This window comes from Felis catus, chromosome B3, assembly GCF_018350175.1.
Source record: "Felis catus isolate Fca126 chromosome B3, F.catus_Fca126_mat1.0, whole genome shotgun sequence".
NCBI lineage: Eukaryota > Metazoa > Chordata > Mammalia > Carnivora > Felidae > Felis > Felis catus.
Genome location: NC_058373.1, coordinates 31,057,192 through 31,076,542, shown reverse-complemented (window position 1 = coordinate 31,076,542; position 19,351 = coordinate 31,057,192). Strand labels below are relative to the sequence as shown.

Sequence of the window (19,351 nt, the reverse complement as noted above, 5' to 3'; positions counted from 1 at the left end):
CAGAACTGGAGGCCAGTGATTTGGTTTTGGGGGAACTAATGAGTTTTCTGTCACTGAGGAGTACATAGAGAGTAGCCCGTAGGTGGGACTGCGAGAGCTTCCAGAAGGGCCCCCAGAGGGGCCCCTCCTGATGGGACAGGACCCTACCGACCCTACCGAGGCAGGCTAGGTCCAAGGACCCAGAGGGGGCCCTGCAGGATGAGCCAAGAAAGTTGGTTTCACACAGGATAGAAATCAAACGCGAACCAGGCGGAAGTGAGAGCAGAGTTTAATTGAATAGCGTAAGTGATGGCACACAGCTGAGGGAGTATCTGGGGGACTCAGAAAAGGAGGGAGTCTCTCCGCCACTTGGGGTTAGGGGTTTCTATTGGAAGGGGGTCCAGGATACACGTTCCTTCAGGAATCCAGGGTAGGGTCTGATCAAAGGCGAGTGTCAGGTGAACAGTAGGTGTTTTTCCATAAATCACCAAAGGTAGGGGGGATCGATGCCAGTGTCGACCGAGGTTTGTTCAAAGCTACCGTCCTGGAACATGTTTGGGATCCAATTCTTCTTACATAGTATCAGGTGTTTGGGGGCCTGGGAAGAAACTTAGAGAATGATTAAGTTTCTTGTCTCCCCGTGGAGTGGGAACATAGCTTCTTTGGTTTACTCAGATGCAAAATATAGAGCATGAGCAAATTTAGGAGAGAAACAACCGAAATGGAGCCTTTCTAAAATGGAGTCCCTTCACTTTCTCTATCTCACTCCTTTGGGAAGATGGCCAGGAAGGGTATCTCCTCCCCAAATCCCCACTGGCCCATCTGAGAGAGGGCTGGCAGGCTGGAGGGCTGGGGCGGTGGAGCCTGGGCATTGCCCAAATATCCTGCTCTCAGGACATGCCTCTCCTCTGGGCATCAGCAGTTGGACTTTGGCTTCCTCCCCAGTCCGGTTTCTATCCCAGCTCCTGTCACGACTCCACACATTCTCACAGCCAGGTGAAGGCAGGACTGCTAAGGAAAACCCCACTGCCCAGCATAGACCAGAGCACCGCAGTGCCCTCAGACTCCTCAGGGCTGGGCCTCACCTCCCTCTAGTGCCTCCTGGACCCAGGTGAGTGAGGGGCCTCCCCTCTCAAGGCCCAGACCTGCTGCTCCAGTGAAGCCTCTGGGGTCTGACCAATACACCTTGCCCCTCCTCTGCTGTGAGCCTCGCCTCTCTCTGGGAGAACTCCTTCACAGCCAGATTCTGGAAGGGCAAGCCTATTTCAGGGACAGGCACTGATAGGGAAGGGGGTTCTGGGACACTGCACAGGGGAGGTAGTGGGAGCCAGAGGGACCCTCCGTCAGCTGAGGGTCTTGCAGGTGGGCCTGCTCTGGGTGTGAGGCAGGGGGAACCCATTCAAATGAGATGTAAATTACCTACAGTGCCCCAGCCTGTCCCACAGCCTCTTCCTCTTCCTCCTGCCCCAGGGAGACCACGCTGGGTCTGAGCAGCCACCAAGGAGGCTCAGAGTTGGGTCAGCCTCTTCCCCTCAGCCCCTTTACCCTCAAGAGAGTTTTCTTTCCTCTGACAGCCTCAGTTTCCCCACACGAGCTATCTCCAAGAGCTTGTCTCGAGTGAACTGAGGCTATCTGGCCAGGCCTTAGGGTGAGGTGGCCTAGGGGGTGGGGGGATCTTGGAGGCCAGAGAAAGCAGGAGGCAGTCTCAGTCCTAGGGCCTGACATCCCAACAATGTGGCCAGCCAGCCTCTGGGTCCAAGGTGAAAGGTGATGGGCCTGGGGGTAGGGGTTGGCAAGAGGTGGGGACAGCTTGTGCTCTAAGTATTCAAAGATCAGGATGGTGGGGGCTGTGCACCCCAAGTGCAGGCAGTAAGAGGGCATCATACACAGAGAATTTAAAAACAATAATAAAGTCTATCTGCCTTTTATTTTCACCCTGTGCCAGCACTTTTAAACCAGGTCAGTCATAAAAGACTCCTCTCTGAAAGTCTTACTGATCAAAGTTCTAAACAATTGCTACAATTACTATTGAATTTTTATAATAAACAAAATAAGCTTCAGATTAGCACCTTTACTGCTTATTGAGGAATATTGTGTTCTACATAAACGTTCACTCAGAGAATTCCCTGTTACACACGCACGGACAAGCTGTAGGGTCCCCACTGCCCATTCCGGGCCATTCCTGTCTCCAGGACAGTCCTGGACAGGAGATGGTCCTATGTGTAAACAGTGGATTCCAAATACACCAGGATAGTCCAATGATTGTAAAAACGAAGAAACAGAACTTGAGTGCCTTCAATTCTGCCACTCTGTGACAGCTTGGAGGTTTTATTTCTGTTTAAATTTAAGCTAGTTAGGGGTGCCTGAGTGGCTTAGTCCATTGAGCGTCCAACTTCAGCTCAGGTCATGACCTCAAGTTCTGGGAGTTCAAGCCCCACATCAGGCTCTGTGCTGACAGCTGAGCCTGCAGCCTGCTTCAGATTCTGTGTCTCCCTCTCTCTCTGCCTACTCCCTTGCTCATGTTCTGTCTCTCTCTGTCTCAAAAATAAATAAATGTTTAAAAAAATAATTAAAAAAATAAAATTTAAACTAGTTAAATGGTGCAAAGTAAGAGAGGTAATAATTTTTGTCTGATAAATGCAAACTCTAGTTCATTATGAAATATATTCATTTCATTTCCTTATCATGTAGAGGAGGGAAGTATTAAAGAATGGTCCACTATGAGAGTCAGATATGCTTGATAGAGGCAAATTTCTTGAGCAGCTCTGCAGAGGGGAACCCAGCCACTTCTCCACCCTGGGGGACCTTGACCCCATGGGAGGGCAGGGAAGGTGTTCAGCCTCCCCAGACAGAGAAACCGCCCTCGCTGACATTCCCAGCCCAGCAGTGGGCACCATCCCCCATTCCAGCTTCACCTGTGGGTGAGAATCCTCAGTGTAGCCTGAAGCCACCTCGTTGTACCAGGTCAGAGGGGCAGGGAATGGAATGGCCCCAGCTTAGCCGTGAGGGAGCTCTGATGAGAAGCCGAGGTCCCAAGTGTTCCAACCTCAGCCAGGGAGGACAGCCTGGAAGATGTCTAGGAAACCGACAGGTGCTCTCCAGCTTCAGCCTGCATCTCCCATCCTACCCCACTGTCTCCCCTGCATGATTGGAGGTGCATAAAATATGCCAGTGTCTCTTAAGCATTATTTTGGCCTGAAGATATTTGAGAATCAGCACATGCAGAAAGAGGCGCTTTTTTCTTAACTTCCCTTATCTGCCTAAAATCAGAGCCTCCCAAAAGAATTCCAGCGTCATAGGGGGCGCCTCGGTGGCTCAGTAGGTTAAGAATTCCAGCGTCATAAACCCCCTCCCCAGGAGTTTTGCAACCAGAGAAGATTGACTCCTGTCACCTGAGACCAGGATAAGAAATCACCTAAACAGACATATCACAAAACGATCTTATCTCCCATCTATTGTAGAGGCCCATGTATCTTTCCTAAAAGTCATTTGTTTTCCAATAAAGTGTCATTTCTCCCCTCCCCCTTCCTTTATTGAGACGGGATCTAACATCTGACAAGGGCAAAATATATAGAGAACTCATGCAACTAAAGAGCAAAACAAAAAACAAACAACCCAACTAAAAATGGGCAAAAGAACCGAATAGAGATTTCTCCAAAGAAAACATCCAGATGGCCAACGGATACATCAAAAGATGCTCAACATCACTCATCATCAGGGAAATACAAATCAAAACCACAATGAGATATCACCTCACACCTGTTAGCATGACTGTCATCAAAAAGACAAGAAATAATGAGTGTCGGCAAGGATGTGGAGGAAAGGGAACCCTGGTGCACCATTGGTAGAAATGCAAACTGGTGTAGCCACCGTGGAAAACAGTATGGAGGTTCCTCGAGAAATTAAAAAGAGCTGCCCTATGATCCAACAACCCCACTTCTAGGCATATATGTAAAGGAAAGGAAAACAGGATCTCAAGGACATGACTGTACTCCCGTGTTCATCGCAACATAATTCAGCACAGCCAAGACATGGAAACAGCGTAAGTGTCCATCGAGGGATAAATGGTACATATATGCAGCGGAATATTATTCAGCCACGAGGAAGAAGAAAATCTGCCATTTGCAACATGGATGGACCTTGAGGGCATTATGCTGAGTGTCAGGCAGAGAAAGACAAATACTGTAACGTATCACTGGTATGTGATATGTGCAGAACTCATAGAAACAGAGAATATGGTGTTAGTTGCCAGGGGCTAGGAGGATGGGGGCAAGGGAGAGTTGTCAGTCCAACAGTACAAACTTTGAGTTATAAGATGAATGAGTTCTGGGGATCTAATGTGTAGCATGGTAATTATAGTCAATAATACCGCATTATATAGTTGAAAGTTGCCAAGAGAGTACATCTTGACTGTTATCACCATGAAAAATAAATACTCATTCTATGACATGATGGAGGTGTTAGCTAACCTATGATGGTAATCATTTTGCAATACATAACTGTATTAAATCAACACGTACTACTTAAACTTACACAATGTTGTATGTCAATTAAATCTCAAGAAAACTGGAAGACAAAATTGGGTGTAGGAGCCCCAAATTCTAACTGCTTCTTTGAGCACATTTTCCATGAGCTCCTGCATTAGTGCATGAATAAACCTTATCTTTTCTCCTATTAATTTTTTAATCTGTCAGTTTAATTCACAGGTCCTCAATCACTGGATCTAAGTAGGTAGAGGAAAAGTTTGTCCTCCCCAACATGATTAAAATCAAAATAGTACTAGGTACCATTCATTGATCATGTACTATATGCCAGGCCCTGTCCTAAACCTTTATATGTGTTATCTAATTTAATCCACCTAATATCCCTTTGAGGTGGATGCTGTTGTTAGCCCCATTTAATAAAAACAAAAATTGGGCACCTAGCTGACTCAGTCGGTGGAGCATGTGACTCTTGATCTTGGGGTCATGAGTTCAGGACCCACACTGGGTGTAGAGCTCACTAAGAAAAGAAAGAGGAAGGAAGGAAAGAAGCAAGGAAGGAAGGAGAGGGGGGAGGAGGGAGGGAGAAAGAAATATAAAAATAAAAACAAAACTTAAGGCATAAGGAGGTTAACTTGCCCAAGGCACAGAGAATAAGCAGTGGAGCTGGGATTTGAACCAGTCATACCCAGAGCTCAAGCCTAAGGAGCTGGGGCCAGGCCACAGGTGCTGTGGGTCCTGCTTCTGGCTCTGCCACCACTGGCTCTGTAACTTGGGACCTCAGTTTCCCTGTCTTCACAGTGGGGTAGTAATGTCCCTCCTAGCTCTGATAGTCCTCAGTCCCAAGACAGTGGGGCCGGCAAGGACGCCAGCTGGAGTGTGACCCATCTACATGGCCAGCAGAGATAATGTCGTACTACAGGAAGAAGCCATTGGCTGCAGAGGGAGGGGCTGGGCTGAAGCCCTAAGATTTGGGTGTTCTACCCACTTCTGCCACTGCCTTACCGTGGACCTTTGGACCCATTGCTTGTCCTTCTGAGTCTCAGTGCCTTCATATCTCATCTACCTGGTCTTTAGTCTTGAAGATCTGAAGACAGAGTGTAAACTATATAGAATATACTCAAAATGTAGAGTATCAGTGCATGGATTGTGAGTCCCAGTGATATGGTGACCGCACCTCAGCATCAACATATGAGGGTTGCCTAATTTGCATATTTATCAGACCTGCTGCCAGGTTTGAGGGGGTGGTGGAGCCTGCATATGTGCCAGTCCAATCAAGAGCAACACCTCATTTAACTAATTTGCATGTAGCCAATCATAGTGAAGACATGAATGGCAACTCCCTTAGAGGAACTGTAGTATGATAAAAAAAATATTATGTATGTAATTGGGGCTCCTGAGTGGCTCCTTTGGTTAAGTGTCTGACTCTTGGTTCAGCTCTGGTCATGATCTCTCGGTTGGTAAGTTCAAGCCCCGCATCAGGCTCTGCACTGAGACTGCGGAGCCTGCTTGGAATTCTCTCTCTCTCTCTCTCTCTCTCTCTGCCCCTGCCCCACTCTTGCTCTCTCTCTCTCTCTCTAAATAAATAAATAAATAAACTTTAGAATTTATGCTAATCAGGTGACTTAGGGTGGGTGGCCCCCAAGATAGTTTCAGGATGGGGGCTGATCACCAGAAACGCCAAATATGTGATTTCAGCTCCACACCCACCCTGACCTGGGAGGAGGGAGAGAGGGCTGACTATTGGATTATAAAAACTCTTTTACAACGAGATTCAGAGAGCCTCCGAGTTGGTAAATACATGAAGGAGCAGGGTGGGCGGGTACTGTAGCTGCAGAGGGCACGGAAGCTCCTCCGTGCCTTATCCCCATGCCTTGCCCCATGCGTGTCTTCCATTTGACTGTTCGTTTGTATCTTTTATAATAAGCTGGTAAGTGTAAGTAAAGTGTTTTCCTGAGTTCATTCTAGCAAATGACTGAAACTGGGGGGTGGGGCGATTATGGGAACCCCTGAGTTTATAGTCAGCCCAGCAGAAGTGTGTGTAGCCCAGGCACCCCATTTGCAACTGGCATCTGAAGTGGGGCTAGTCTTGTGGGACTGAGCCCTTTAAGTTGTAAGATCTGAGGCTAACTCCAGGTAGACAGTGTCAGAATTAAGTTGACTTGCTGGACACCCAGTTAGAGAATTGGCTGTTGGTGTGGAAAAAACTACACACGGGAAACACTTACAAAAACGGAGTTCTCCACTACAGAGTGTAAGAGCCATGCTGGGTGCATGCTGTCTCTCAGCAACATGCACAGAAAAGTTTGAAATAAAGGGCAAGTGTCCATCAGGAGGCTCTGCGTGCTGCCCTGAAGAGCTTCAAACCAGAGCTGCTGCAGAATAACATTCGGGGAGCCAGCACTGTTGGCGAGAGAGCGCTTCTATACCAGTAAAGCAGACCACCACGGGCATCGCCTAGAGCCGTGGCCCGTTTACTTCTGCCCCAAAGCAATGCGTATGATTCTATATTAGGATCTTTTGTAATATCTTTCTTTTCTTTTTTTAGTTTATTTTGAGAGAGAGAGAGTGCTCGTGCGCATGAGCAAGCAGGGGAGAAGCAGAGAGAGAGAGAGAGAGAATCCCAACCAGGCTCCCCTTGTCAGCTCAGAGCCCCAAGCGGGGCTGGAACTCACAAACTGAAACTGGGATCGTGACCTGAGCTGAAATCAAGAGCCGGTCGCCCAGGCGTCCCTGTTTTAGGATTTTTTATGTTGAATAATCATATAATAAGTGTGAATAATTTGGAAATGCTACCCATCTTATCCTGGGTCCTCTGAAAAACCGAGTTGGATGCAAGGACTAAGGACTAAGGTGCTAACACTTTATTTGGGAGAAGAAGGAAAGGGAGGGAGGCCAGGGGAGGTGGAATGCACTGTGTGATGTGTGACCGAGCTGACGGTATCCTCACAGCAAGCAGGCATGTCCCTCTGCATGGGGATGTGGCCAGAGGGTTACAAGGAGGAATGGCACCTTGGAGCAGTCCCAGGGGAGACAAACGAGGCAGAATTTATCTGCCCAGCTGCTCCCCATCTCCTATTTCTTGTAGGCCAACTTTCACCTCAGTTGGAGTGAAATCACCCATTCTTAGGGGTTCGTCACCAAGTTCCTCGGTGGTGCGATCCGTGCCTTGTGATGTGGCATTTTCTCCTATTCTAAAAGCGAGCGTCGCCCAGTGCTGGTGGTGTGCCGGACGAGAGGACTAAAGCCGATTCCTGAGTGAATCTGAGCAAATACTCAAGGTCTGCACCTGCAGATGCTCTTCTGTTTGGGATCCAAAGTTGCTTTGAAGCCTGGAGAATCAGTACAATGTGTTCACTGCATTGACGCACTTTCTCCCTCTGTGAAATGAGGGAGCTGAGGATGACCTTCATGTCTCCCTACTCCAATTCTGGGGCGGGGGGGGGGGGGGGTAGGAAGGCCACCAGGGGCCCAGCACAGCTCACTCACACCTCCGCCTTCGGCTGCCTGTGACCACACCCCCACAAGCCATCTCCCAGCACAGCCCAATAACAGAACTCACATTCCCCAGTAACCACTTACTGTACGCCAGGGACCCGTAAGTGAATCAGACCCCGTCTCTACGGTTTGATTGCTAATAATAGCCGCCCCTAATATCATCTTTTATTGTAGCAACAGCTTTGTGTCTGGCGTATAAGCATGAACATACACACATGCATCTTGTTTAATCCTGCCCACAACCTTGAAGTTACGCATCATTTCCCCATGTTATAGATGGAAAAACTAAGGCTTGCGCTTGATCTTAGCCAAAAGGCCAAGAAGTGATGGAAAAACTAAGGCTTGGATAATGCTCTGGGATTTGCCCAAGACCACGAAGGAGTAGGAGGAGCCTGATGTAGACTTAACCCATACTATAGTTTGAATATTATGGGGAAGTCAACTGAAGAACATACTAGAGGGATGCCCATTTTTCCTTAATCAGGCAGCTTTTCTCAATATACCATAAAGTTGTTTGTGGCCAATGCCCCTGCACACACTTCAGGCTAAGGGTCCTGGGTGGCCTCCTGTCTGGGTATGAGTGTGTGTGTGTGAGTGCTTACCCTCTTCCTCTCCTCAGTGCAGCACAGCCTGAGAGCTAGAGGGCTGAGCTTCAGCCCCCATTATGGGTCATCATCCAAGCAGAGCTCAGGAGCACACAACTCTTAGGCTGAACTTGTGTCATCAGGCTTTGGGGTCCTCTTGTGCTTTGCCCACACTTTGCAGCCCTCCTCCCTGGTGAGACGCTCCCTCCAGCAACTGGTCTGGAGCATCTGGCCACACCTGAGAAACTGAACCCAAATCACCCTGGTCTGGGGCTGGTGTCGTATGAAGAGTGCCTCTTCCAAACTCTATCAGGAAGTAGACACCTGGGGCACCACGATCATTCCCCTCAAGGGAACAAACTGCCATTCTTAATAAGTGGAAATATTTTTTAAGCCAGGAAGCCTGCTGCTCTAAATTTGCTAAAACTGGGTCAATATTTGGCTTCGATCCCGAGGACAAATATCAGTATGGAGAAAAGTTTTATAGTTGTCAGTGTTCTACAGACCAATGAATGTGGCCAATTACACGTTGTACAGATGGGCAGTGAACTGGGTGTTTGAAAATGTTACCTTTCATTTGTGTAGAAGCAAAAGACAGATTTTTAGAAAGTATTTTCAAAAAGAGAAAAGTGGCACACTATAAAAATAAAATGGAAGAGATGAGCCTGATAGTTGGCGATCAACGTTCCATAACAAAACCGCGTCTTGTTTGTTGAACAAGTTTTTGCCCACTTGCAATGCTCTGTGAGTGCTTTTCCCAAGTGGGGGTTCTCACTGAGGAGGGAGGGAGGGTTTGGGAATCTCTTTGGTCTCTCCTCTCCTTCCCCCCCAAGGATCCCCCACCAATGTGAGGTCTGGTGCACTGGCCCACCTGGCCTCCTGTTCCTCCCCACCCACCCCACTGGCCATCCTTCCCGGGACAGGCAGTGATATGATGCATTCAGCACAGTGACTTGCCCAGGGCGAGCCTCTCTCCCACTTCCATTTCTTTTTTGTTTTTTAAGCTTTTCAATGTTTATTTATTTTTGAGAGAGAGAGAGACAGAGACAGAGACAGAGACAGAGACAGAGTGCAAGTGGGGGAGGGGCAGGGAGAGAGGGAGACATAGAATTCGAAGCAGGCCCCAGGCTCTGAGCTGTCAGTACAGAGCCCGATGCGGGCCTCGAACCCAAGGACTGCAAGATCATGACCTGAGCTGAAGTCGGATGCTTAACCGACTGAGCCACCCAGTCACCCCTCTCCCAACCCCATTTGGGTGCCTAGCATATCCTGGCTTGAAGGTTGGGACCCGGGTCTAGACTGAAGGCCTCTTGGAAGGGAAGATGCTTGACTTGACTTTGTGGGTCATCTCTCTGGATCGGAGGAGGATCCATCTGGCCGGAGGAGCAACCTGGTAGTTGGTGGGTCCCATAAATACGTGCCAAGTCTTGGGGCTCATCCACCTCCACCTCCCCATTGGCAGTTCTGCACTTGCCCTGTGAGTACCCCCATACTGGAAGGAGGGGATTTATTTATTAAATAAATAAAAAGAACATTATAATGGTTGAGAATGAAATCGCGGAGAAAAGGAAAAAGTCTTCCTTTCTGCTTTTTGAACAGGAACGCTATAATTTCCCTTTGCACTTGGCCTGGCAAATTATGTAACCAATCGGGGACGCAGGGTGTGCTGGAGCCAGCTCTCACTGGCTCCCAACTCCATGTTCAGTGACATCATGTTAGAAGCTTAAAAGGGCCATGGTGGTAATAGTACAGAAATCAGGCAAATGCTGCAAAACAGGACTTTTTTTTTTTTTTTAAGAGCTGATTGTTAAACATTTACCAGCACACCATTACAGAGCATTAAATAACACTGGAAACTTCCTACTCTTGTACTGACTAAACCCAAAGGCCCAAACTTCTATGGAGATAGTGTGGAGCCCTGGAAGGAAGGCCAGGGAAGAAAGCCAGGGACTGACCCAAACCACTTCACCACTGTTACCAGGATGAGGAAACAAGCTCAGAGAGGTAATGGGACTCACCCAAGACCACACAGCAGGACAACTGTTGAGCTTACATTTGGATCCAAAGTCCTGGTTCTTCGGAGAGGTTCTTTAGAGCTGCATGTCTCCTGTCCCTGCACAGCACCTAAGGCAGGGTCTGAACTTCGGGAATAACTAGGACCAAAGTGATCGGGAGGAGCAGGCAGGAGGGGAGCTGGGGGAAGGACCCAGAAGTCCCAACCCTGCAGTTTTGTCCTCTTCCAGGACCTTCACAGCCTGAGGCAGAGGCCTGTACAAATGAGCAGCAGGACAGAACGTTCCAGCAGCCAGTGACTACATCAGAGGCACAAATATTTGCTAAGCCCAGGGGCCTCCCAGACATTCTGGCAGGATTGGGGAAAGCAAGTGTATGGAGCCTCTCCTTGTGGGGCCAGGAAATCCAGAGAAGGTAAGAGCCCCTTGAAGAGGTGTCCCCTGACCCCATTCTCTTTGTCACATTTGTATACTAGGCTCTCACACCCGTATGTAAAGTCCTATCACAAAGCACCTTCTCAGCCGTGAGCAGAACAGAGAGCTGACCCCCCTTTTACAGATGAGGAAAGCCAGGCCCACAGAGGGAACAGACTGTGTGAAAGGGCTGGGAAATGGGAGAGCCTGAAGTGGAGACAGGACCAGAAAGCTAACACCCAGCACCAACAGTCTCCCGTCCTGCACTGGGTCTGCTGCCCCCTTCCTCAAGAACTTCCCTTAAGCCTTGGACTAGTTGGATCCTTAAGCTTGGACTAGTTGGTAGTCCCTGACGGACTGCCAGACCATCTTCTCTGGTCAGACCTCCCGTACCCTTGTTTCTTCTCCTCTCTTCTTACCTCCCAGCTCAGGGAGCCCTTGCAGCCCCACACTCTCCCCCAGTCTTGCCCTTCCTGCCTTGCCTAGCTCAGACCTCCAGTCCGGGAAGCTGTCCGGGACTGTTCCTGCCCACAGGGCTCTTGCCCTCACAAGAATGGGAGCATGAAGGACTGGAAGCAAGGGTCTGGATCCTAGTTGCAGCTCTGTCACCAACTTGCGGGGTGACCTGGGGCTACCTTGCGAGTCTCAGATTGCTCATCTGGACTCAGCTCTCCTGCCTCACCAGGGAACTGAGAGTCTGGGTGGGAAAATCCTGGCAGTGGACACAGGCCACAGCTGCTGGGGTTCTTGTTGGCATCAGCGTTGTCCCAACTTTAGGCTCCATTCAGATCCATTGTCATGCAGCCACACCTTGTATTGTCTTCTGCCTCTGGGGAGGGCGAGGGGCTAGGGGAGGCCTGTGTCTGGCCTGAGAGCTCAGCTGGGCTGGGTGCTGTGGGCCCAGCAGCCCCTGCTCCTCTCCACTGGCTCCAGTAAGCCAGACCTGGGTGTGGGGTTTGGGGGGCCTGCAGCAAGAGGGTTTGGAGGCCACCTTGAGTCCCAGCCCCTAGGCAGCTGGGTCCTTCAAACCCCCAGGGTGTTAACAACTTTTCCCAGTTAAGAGCAAATTCCCTCTCCATGCCAACAAAATTAGAAAGGGCCCCTGGGAAGTGCTGGAGTCTTCCCTCCCCCCACCCCACCACCAACCCTCACAGACTCTTGAAGGGCCACAATGCATAGAATCAGAGACTGTCACAGTAATGCACCGTAATTGTACAGATGAGAAAACTAAGACTTAAAGAGAGACGGGGACTCGCCACCACCGCGTGGAGACGCTAGTGTGTTCAAAGGGAGGGCCCTTGTCTTGAGGCTTCGTGGGCCTTCCAAGCGCCAGCTTTTTATTTAGTTGTAATGTTATTTTGAGTTGCTTTGGGGGATTAGGCCCTTTCGGAGTCACCCATTGGCGCCGCCACTGCTCCCGGTCTTGGACGTCTGAGGTTTTTGGAAACGAGACCAATTCCCACGGGCGCCGAGCGACCTCCTGGAGCGGGTTCCGAGGTCCGGGACTTTCGGATGTCCCAGGACTCTGCTGGGCTCCCTGAGGGAGCGGGGCGGGCTCTGGGGGCGGAGCTCCGGGGGCGGGGCCAGTGACTATGACCCCGCCCCCCGGCCTGAACCCACTCCGTAAACAGGCGGCCGCGGCGCCTGGGGGCTTCTGCTGCAAGCCGGGCGCCGAGTTACATCACGGTTCCCGGGAGCTTCCTGCCCCGACGGCCAGGTCCCCGTGGCCCTCGCCTGCCCGCCTGACGCCGGTGTCCGAGGAGCAGAGGGTGGCGAGGCGCCCGCCTGCCCTGGCCTGCTGGCCTGCGCTCTCCCCGCAGGCCCGTGGGGCTTCGTGGAGACCTGGCTCGGCTGGAGGGTGGGGCCTCTGCCTCAGCCGCGCAGAATCTGCGTCTCAGTTTCCCCATCTCTGAAACCAGGGGCTGCGTTAGGAGTGGGTGTCTCCCAGTTGGGGGACGAGGAGATGCTCCTTGAGCCTCGGGCGAAGGGCGGCCCTAGGAGGGGCAGTGACTCTGACTTGGCTTTCGACTTTAGCCAAGTGGTGGCTGCTCACAAAGCCACCTGACTCAGAAGGCAGTCGCGGCCCCCGAGGGCCTTAGGGACCACTCAGCCTCTTAGAAGAAGGATGACTTTGTAGTATCCTAGCCTACCCCTCTCCCCACTTGTTGCGGACACAGACCCTCTGGGTAAAATGAAAAACTTGGTCTCGGGCTACCACTCTCCCAGAGCTTTGGAAAAGATACTCGGTTGCACAACCTGGAGGGAGATTTCTGCGCAACAACAGCTTCCCCCTTGGGGCCTGAGAGAAAGAGGCTGCCTGAGGAGGCAGGGGGCACCTTGCGCTTGGGAGACACCCAAGCAAATGTGGGCCAGAGCTGGTGAGGGAGGCAGTAGAAAGGATGCTTGCTGAGATCTCCGGGGCTGCCCAGTCCTGGGACTTGACTATTTGGTGATTCTGCACCTACGCTGTCCAAAAAGAAAAGCACTAGCCACATGTAGCTGTTGAGCACTTGAAATATGGTGTGGGGACCCACTCAGAACCCCAGAGCTGGCATGAAGATTATCTTAAGACATTTGAGATTCAACCAATGCAGGAAAAAGGCTTCCTCAGAGCTTCCCTTATCTGACTAAGAGCATCAACTTCTGGGAAGTGAGGCTACCATAAATCCTGTCTTCAAAAGAGCTTTATGGCCCAGAAGAAGATGAGAGACCATCCATACCCGTATAGATAAATATTATCACAAACTCTCTTATCTTATGTTCTCCTAAAAGTCCATTTGTCTTTGCTGAAGAAATCTATTTGTTTTTCCCATTGAACCACTTCCCTCCACTCACTTTTCCCTACTAAGGTCTGTAAACCTTTACCTGTAATAGTTTAAGGAGACTCCTACTTCCTTTGTTCCTTTGTTGGCTCCTGTATGCATACCAATACCCCTTTTCTCCTGTTAATTTGCCTTTTGTCAGTGGAGTCCCAGCAACTGCACCTAGGAGGGTAGGGGAAACTTTGTTTCCCTCCCCTACAGTCACTAGTCCACATTGATAAGTGCAAGAAGTGTAAAATACACACAGGATTTCAAAGATAGCATGAGATAAAAGAATGCAAAATAGGGGCGCCGGGTTGGCTCAGTCGTTTGAGCTTCCGACTTCAGCTCAGGTCATGATCTCGCGGTTCGTGGGTACGAGCCCCACGTTGGATTCTGTGCTGACAGCTCTGAGCCTGGAGCCTGCTTTAGATTCTGTGTCTCCCTCTCTCTCTGCCCTTCCCCCACTCACGTGCTGTCTCTCTCTGTCTCAAAAATAAACATTAAAAAAAAGAATGTAAAATGTATCATTAATAACTCCAAGTATTGATTACATGTGAAATCATACTTTGGATAAGTTGGGTTAAATAAAATATATTATTAAAATTAATTTCACCTGGTTTTTTTTAACTCTTTTCATGTCTTCTAGAGAAACTTTAAAAAAAACATATGCGGTTGGCGTTATGTCCCTATTGGAAAGAACTACTAAATGTCAGGTAACCTTGTATCTTTGGGTTTGCTTTTACCAGACAACATCACCGGGCTTTATTAACTGAATGCTCTGCATCAGGTCCTGAACAGCTTCGGCGGGGGGCGGGTGGAGACGGGGGAGATACTGCGCCAGCCTTCGGGGAAGCTGCCAAGCCCCTCTTGGCTCTCAGCTCAGCCTGGCTGAGTCCTCCTGCAGTCCTGCCTCCACAGGACACTCAGGCCAGCAGAAGGCTGGGCAGAGGGCTCTGAGGACTGCCAAGGCTCTGGGAACTTAGGGAAGGAGCTTCGTGCAGGGCAAGGGTTCAGAAGACAGCGTAGCCCGTGGCCAGGAACCATGGTTGGCCCTTGAGAGCTGTTCCCATGGCCAGGACCACAGACAGGCCTTTCAGCTGCCCCAGTCCCAGGCCTCACTGCCCAGCACCTCCTGGCCTCCCAGCAACAGAGCCTTCCACCAGCCTTGCCAGCACCACCTGGCTGTGATGGAACAGGCTTCTCTGCTCTCTCATTCTCTTTGCCACCTCCCGGCCCCCAGGCTCTGCTTGATTAAAAGATATTTCTGATAGTCATTCAGGGGTACAGGTGGCAGTTTGGGGGAAAAAATATCCCAGGCTCAAAAAAGACAACTACAGCTGGTGTTTCTGATTAACAGCCCACACCTAGCAATTTGGAGGGATGGTCCTGCTTGGTATGACCCAGGTTTAACCCATGCAGCTGATACAAATGTGACAGCTTTACAGCCATGTAAAGCTAACCAGACCTGTACATAGTTAAACAACCTTATCTAACATTCCTGTTTCTTCTCCTCTATAAACGTGCTCATAATAATAATAGCCGACGCTCTCATCGTGCTTATTGTGTGCCAGGCACTGTGCTAGTAGCTTACATTGATGAATTCATTTAATTTGAATCCAACTAGATTTTAGGCACAAACAGCAACCCTATGAGATAAGCACTATTATTTATTTTTATTTTTTACTTATTTTTATTTTATTTTATTTTTTTGATTTACATCCAAATTGGTTAGCGTACAGTACAACAGTGATTTCAGGAGTAGATTCCTTGGTGCCCCCTACCCATTTAGCCCATCCCCCCTCCCACAACCCCTCCAGCAACCCTCTGTTTGTTCTCCATATTTACGAGTCTCTTGTGCTTTGTCCCCCTCCTTGTTTTTAGATTCTTTTTGTTCCCCTTCCCTTACGTTCATCTGTTTTGTCTCTTAAAGTCCTCATATGAGTGAAGTCATATGATATTTGTCTTTCTCTGACTAATTTCACTGAGCAAAACACCCTCCAGTTCCATCCATGTAGTTGCAAATGGCAAGATTTCGTTCTTTTTGACTGCCGAGTAATACTCCATTGTATATATATACATACCACATCTTCTTTATCCATTCATCCATCGAGGGACATTTGGGCTCTTTCCATACGTTGGCTATTGTCAATAGTGCTGCTATAAACATGGGGGTGCATGTGTCCCTTCGAAAGAGCACACCTATGTCCCTTGGATAAATACCTAGTAGTGCAACTGCTGAGTCGTAGGGTAGTTCTATTTTTACTTTTTTGAGGAACCTCCATACTGTTTTCCAGAGTGGCTGCACCAGCTTGCATTCCCAGAGATAAGTACTATTATTATCCATTGTCCATGGGTGAAGAAACTGAGGCACAGAGAAGATTTTGTGTTTGTTTGTTTCTTTGTCTGTTTGAGAGGGACAATGACAGTGCGAGTGGGAGAGGGGCAGGGAGAGAGGGAGACAGAATCCCAAGCAGGCTCCACGCTGCCAGTTCAGAGCCCGATGTGGGGCTTGAACCCACGAAACCGTGAGGTCATAACCTGAGCTAAAACCAAGAGTCGGACGCTTACCTGACTGAACTGCCCAGGCACCCTGAGGCACAGAGAAGTTAAATAAACTTGCTCAAGGTCACACAGCTAGAAAGGTGCAAAAGTGGTACTGAAACCCGGCAGTCTGGCTTTAGTGTTTGTACTCCAAACCACTGCATTACACAGCCTCTCCCAGGATGCTGGAGGAATCTAGTGTGTTTTGTTTTCCTTGACTGGCTCCTTTGCTAAGCAGTTTATGATAAACCTGTGGCATGTGCTCACAATCTAAAAACTGTCTGCGATCGGCTTTAACAGATTAAAAATGATGAGATGTGACTGGGACCAAACTTGTGGGGAAGAAGAAATTCCTGAAAGAAAAAGATCGTTCTATCCTTCTTTGTCTGTTTCTCTACATGAGTGGGCAAGGGCACCCCGACTGAGAATGAGTGCAGCTTGTGAGAAGACAGACCCGCAGCCAAAGGTTGTTGTGGTCTGGGGTTGATAGGTACCCCCAACTTAGCAAACAGCCTGGGTGGGCTTAGAAACGTGGAGCCATATCTGGTCTGCACGTATGGGGGGGGGGGGGTGGAGGGCTAAATCGCTTTGAATGAGGACAGGAGAACAAGGGAGGAAAGGGGGAAGGGGGACCTGAAAAGAAGATGCCAGCTGTGACCTGAGTGGGGTGTGGCAGAACAGGAAATAGCTGATGGGTTTGAAAACAAGATGGCCACTGCTTGTCTGCCTTGCTTGTTCTGAGTTGGGATGTTCATCTTCCTCATCCTCCTGACCTTTGGTCAAAGTCTAATACCAACGCTGCTTTGTGCCAGTGTGTGCTGAGGGGCTGGAGGGAGAGGGTCCGGCTTGGGGAGCAGTGGGCCTAGAGGCCACGGGCACACGGGGAGCTGCTGGGTGGGAAGTCTGCCTGGAGAAATCTAAGTTGCTGCCATCCTCAGAGTTACTGGGGGGGGGGTCACAGGGTTCCTGCCAGTTGCAGGTTGGGCAGTACACAAGGGCGTCCAGCCGAAATGGTGTCTAGCCCCTGAAATCCATGCTCTCGCCCCCAGTCAGGTATCCTGGCACAGGGCTCCGTCTGCCCAGAGGGGTTCCTTTTCCGGGTCCATGTGGGCTTGGCAGCTGCCCTGTGGGGAGCCTCTGCTGACGGCCGAGGAATGGAGGAGGCCCCTCAGGTAGCAGCCTCTTGGGCCCCACACATAGTGTGGGTCCTGGGCTGCTGTTCTAGACCCTCCAAAGTAAGAGAACGCCTCATTGGGCCTCCCAGGCCTTCCTTATCCTGACTCCTGACTCAGCCTCCCACTTTTTTCTGAGGCCTCCCTAGGCCAGCCTCCCCTGGGCAGTCTGTCTCTACAAGGGTATCCTGTCAGCGGCACCTCAAAGACACAGAGATGGGGCCCACGATGGGAATCCCTAGCAATATACTAGTATCAGAATTTGCTAACTAGAGTTTTGGCATTGTTTTAAGAAGTTAGGGGCGCCTGGGTGGCTCGGTTGGTTAAGCATCTGATTCATGATCTCAGCTCAGGTCACGATCTCACAGTTTCATGGGTTCGTGCCCTGCGTTGGGCTCTGTGCTGACAGCATGGAGGAGTCTGCTTGGGATGCTCTCTCTCCCTCTCTCTGCCCCTCCCCTGCTCGAGCACATGTGCGGGCTCTCTCTGAAAATAAATAAACATTTAAAAAAAATTTTTTTTAAGTTAGAGCAGACTCACGAGTATGTTCCTTTATCTATCCATTTATTCCTATCGTTTATATTCACCTATATACTAGCTACATTGCTTTTCTAATTTAGTGTCACAACGTATCTTTAGGTATTTTTATTCCCAGATTACCAATGAGGAAACTGAGCTGGTAGTCAACGCCTGTCTGGATTGTACCAGTCTTCCAGCTCAGTAGGGGTGGGCCTGGGGCAGCCTGGGCTTGGACCTTGAACTGAAGAAGGGGATGAGGGGAGCTGGGTGTGCCTGCAGGCCACAGACCCACATAAGAGCCACACTGAGCAAAGAGGGGTTTGTGAAAGAGAATGCAGGTGGACCCGCACAAAGATAGAAAATAGGGAGGGAGGGGACAGGGTGCTCCCAGGGCCTTGGGGAAGCAGGTGGAGGCTAGAGGGATGGGAAGCTGGTGGGTGCCCAGTGGAACTCGCCCTGCAGAGGTCTCCTGGCATAAAGTGATGGGGACTACCTTGAGGGTGGGGTGGGTTGCCCATGCCTGCTCCTCTGAGGTGAGCAGGAGGGAGGATTCCAGCTGGGTGAGCTGGGCCTTCACCCACCCCCAGGTGCTGTCTAGGGCAGCTGTCTGGAGGGGAACCAGCTCCATCCCTGGCAGGTGGGAGAGGATGAGCTACCGATCACAGCGCATGGTGCTTTTCATTCAAGACTTCCTACCTCCCTCCTCTCCACAATAAGAACATAAGAAAGGTTGGGGTGCCTGGGTGGTGCAGTCAGTTAAGCATCCAACTCTTGGTTTCATCTCCGGTCATGATCTCACATTCGTGAGTTCAAGCTCCACGTCGGGCTCTGCACTTGACAGCTCAGAGCCTGCGAGAGATTCTCTCTTCCTCTCTCTCTGCTCCTCCCCTGCTCTCTCTCCCTGTATCTCAAAATAAATAAATAAATAAACTTAAAGAAAAATCTTAAAAAAAAAAAAAACATAAGAAAGGCATAAGCCCCGTTTTAGAGATGCGAAAGCAGGCCAACCATGTCCAGTGATGTGCCTGAGGTCACAGAGTTAGGCTGGGGTGCAGCCAGGATGCAAACTTGCCTTTGCTGGTCTGGTGGAGGAACTTGGTGCAAACCCCAGAGCAGTGGGTGCCAGGAATGGGGTGCTGGGAGCAAAGCTGGAGAGGGGGGAGTGGGTGATTGAATACCCCCACCCCAAAACCCACCTTCCCAGCCCCTCCTTATTCGGAGCCAGGAAGGAGAGGTTAGTGGCCCTTTAGAGCTGTGACTAGTGGTTCCTGCGACCACACACAGAGGTCATACACACCCTGACCTAACAGGCCTGGCAGGATGCAGCACATTGAGAAAGAAAGCAGA

The 19,351-nt window shown here is 50.0% G+C and overlaps 1 long non-coding RNA gene across 1 annotated transcript; it reads right to left on the bottom strand.

Annotated features, from left to right (window-relative positions):
* Positions 1–252: 252 nt before the first annotated feature.
* On the bottom strand, positions 253–10,917 carry LOC109501148. Its single transcript, XR_002159105.3, has 2 exons — positions 10,561–10,917; positions 253–588 (listed from the first exon to the last, which is right to left on the bottom strand). It is a non-coding gene; the product is annotated as an uncharacterized LOC109501148 (long non-coding RNA).
* Positions 10,918–19,351: the final 8,434 nt, after the last annotated feature.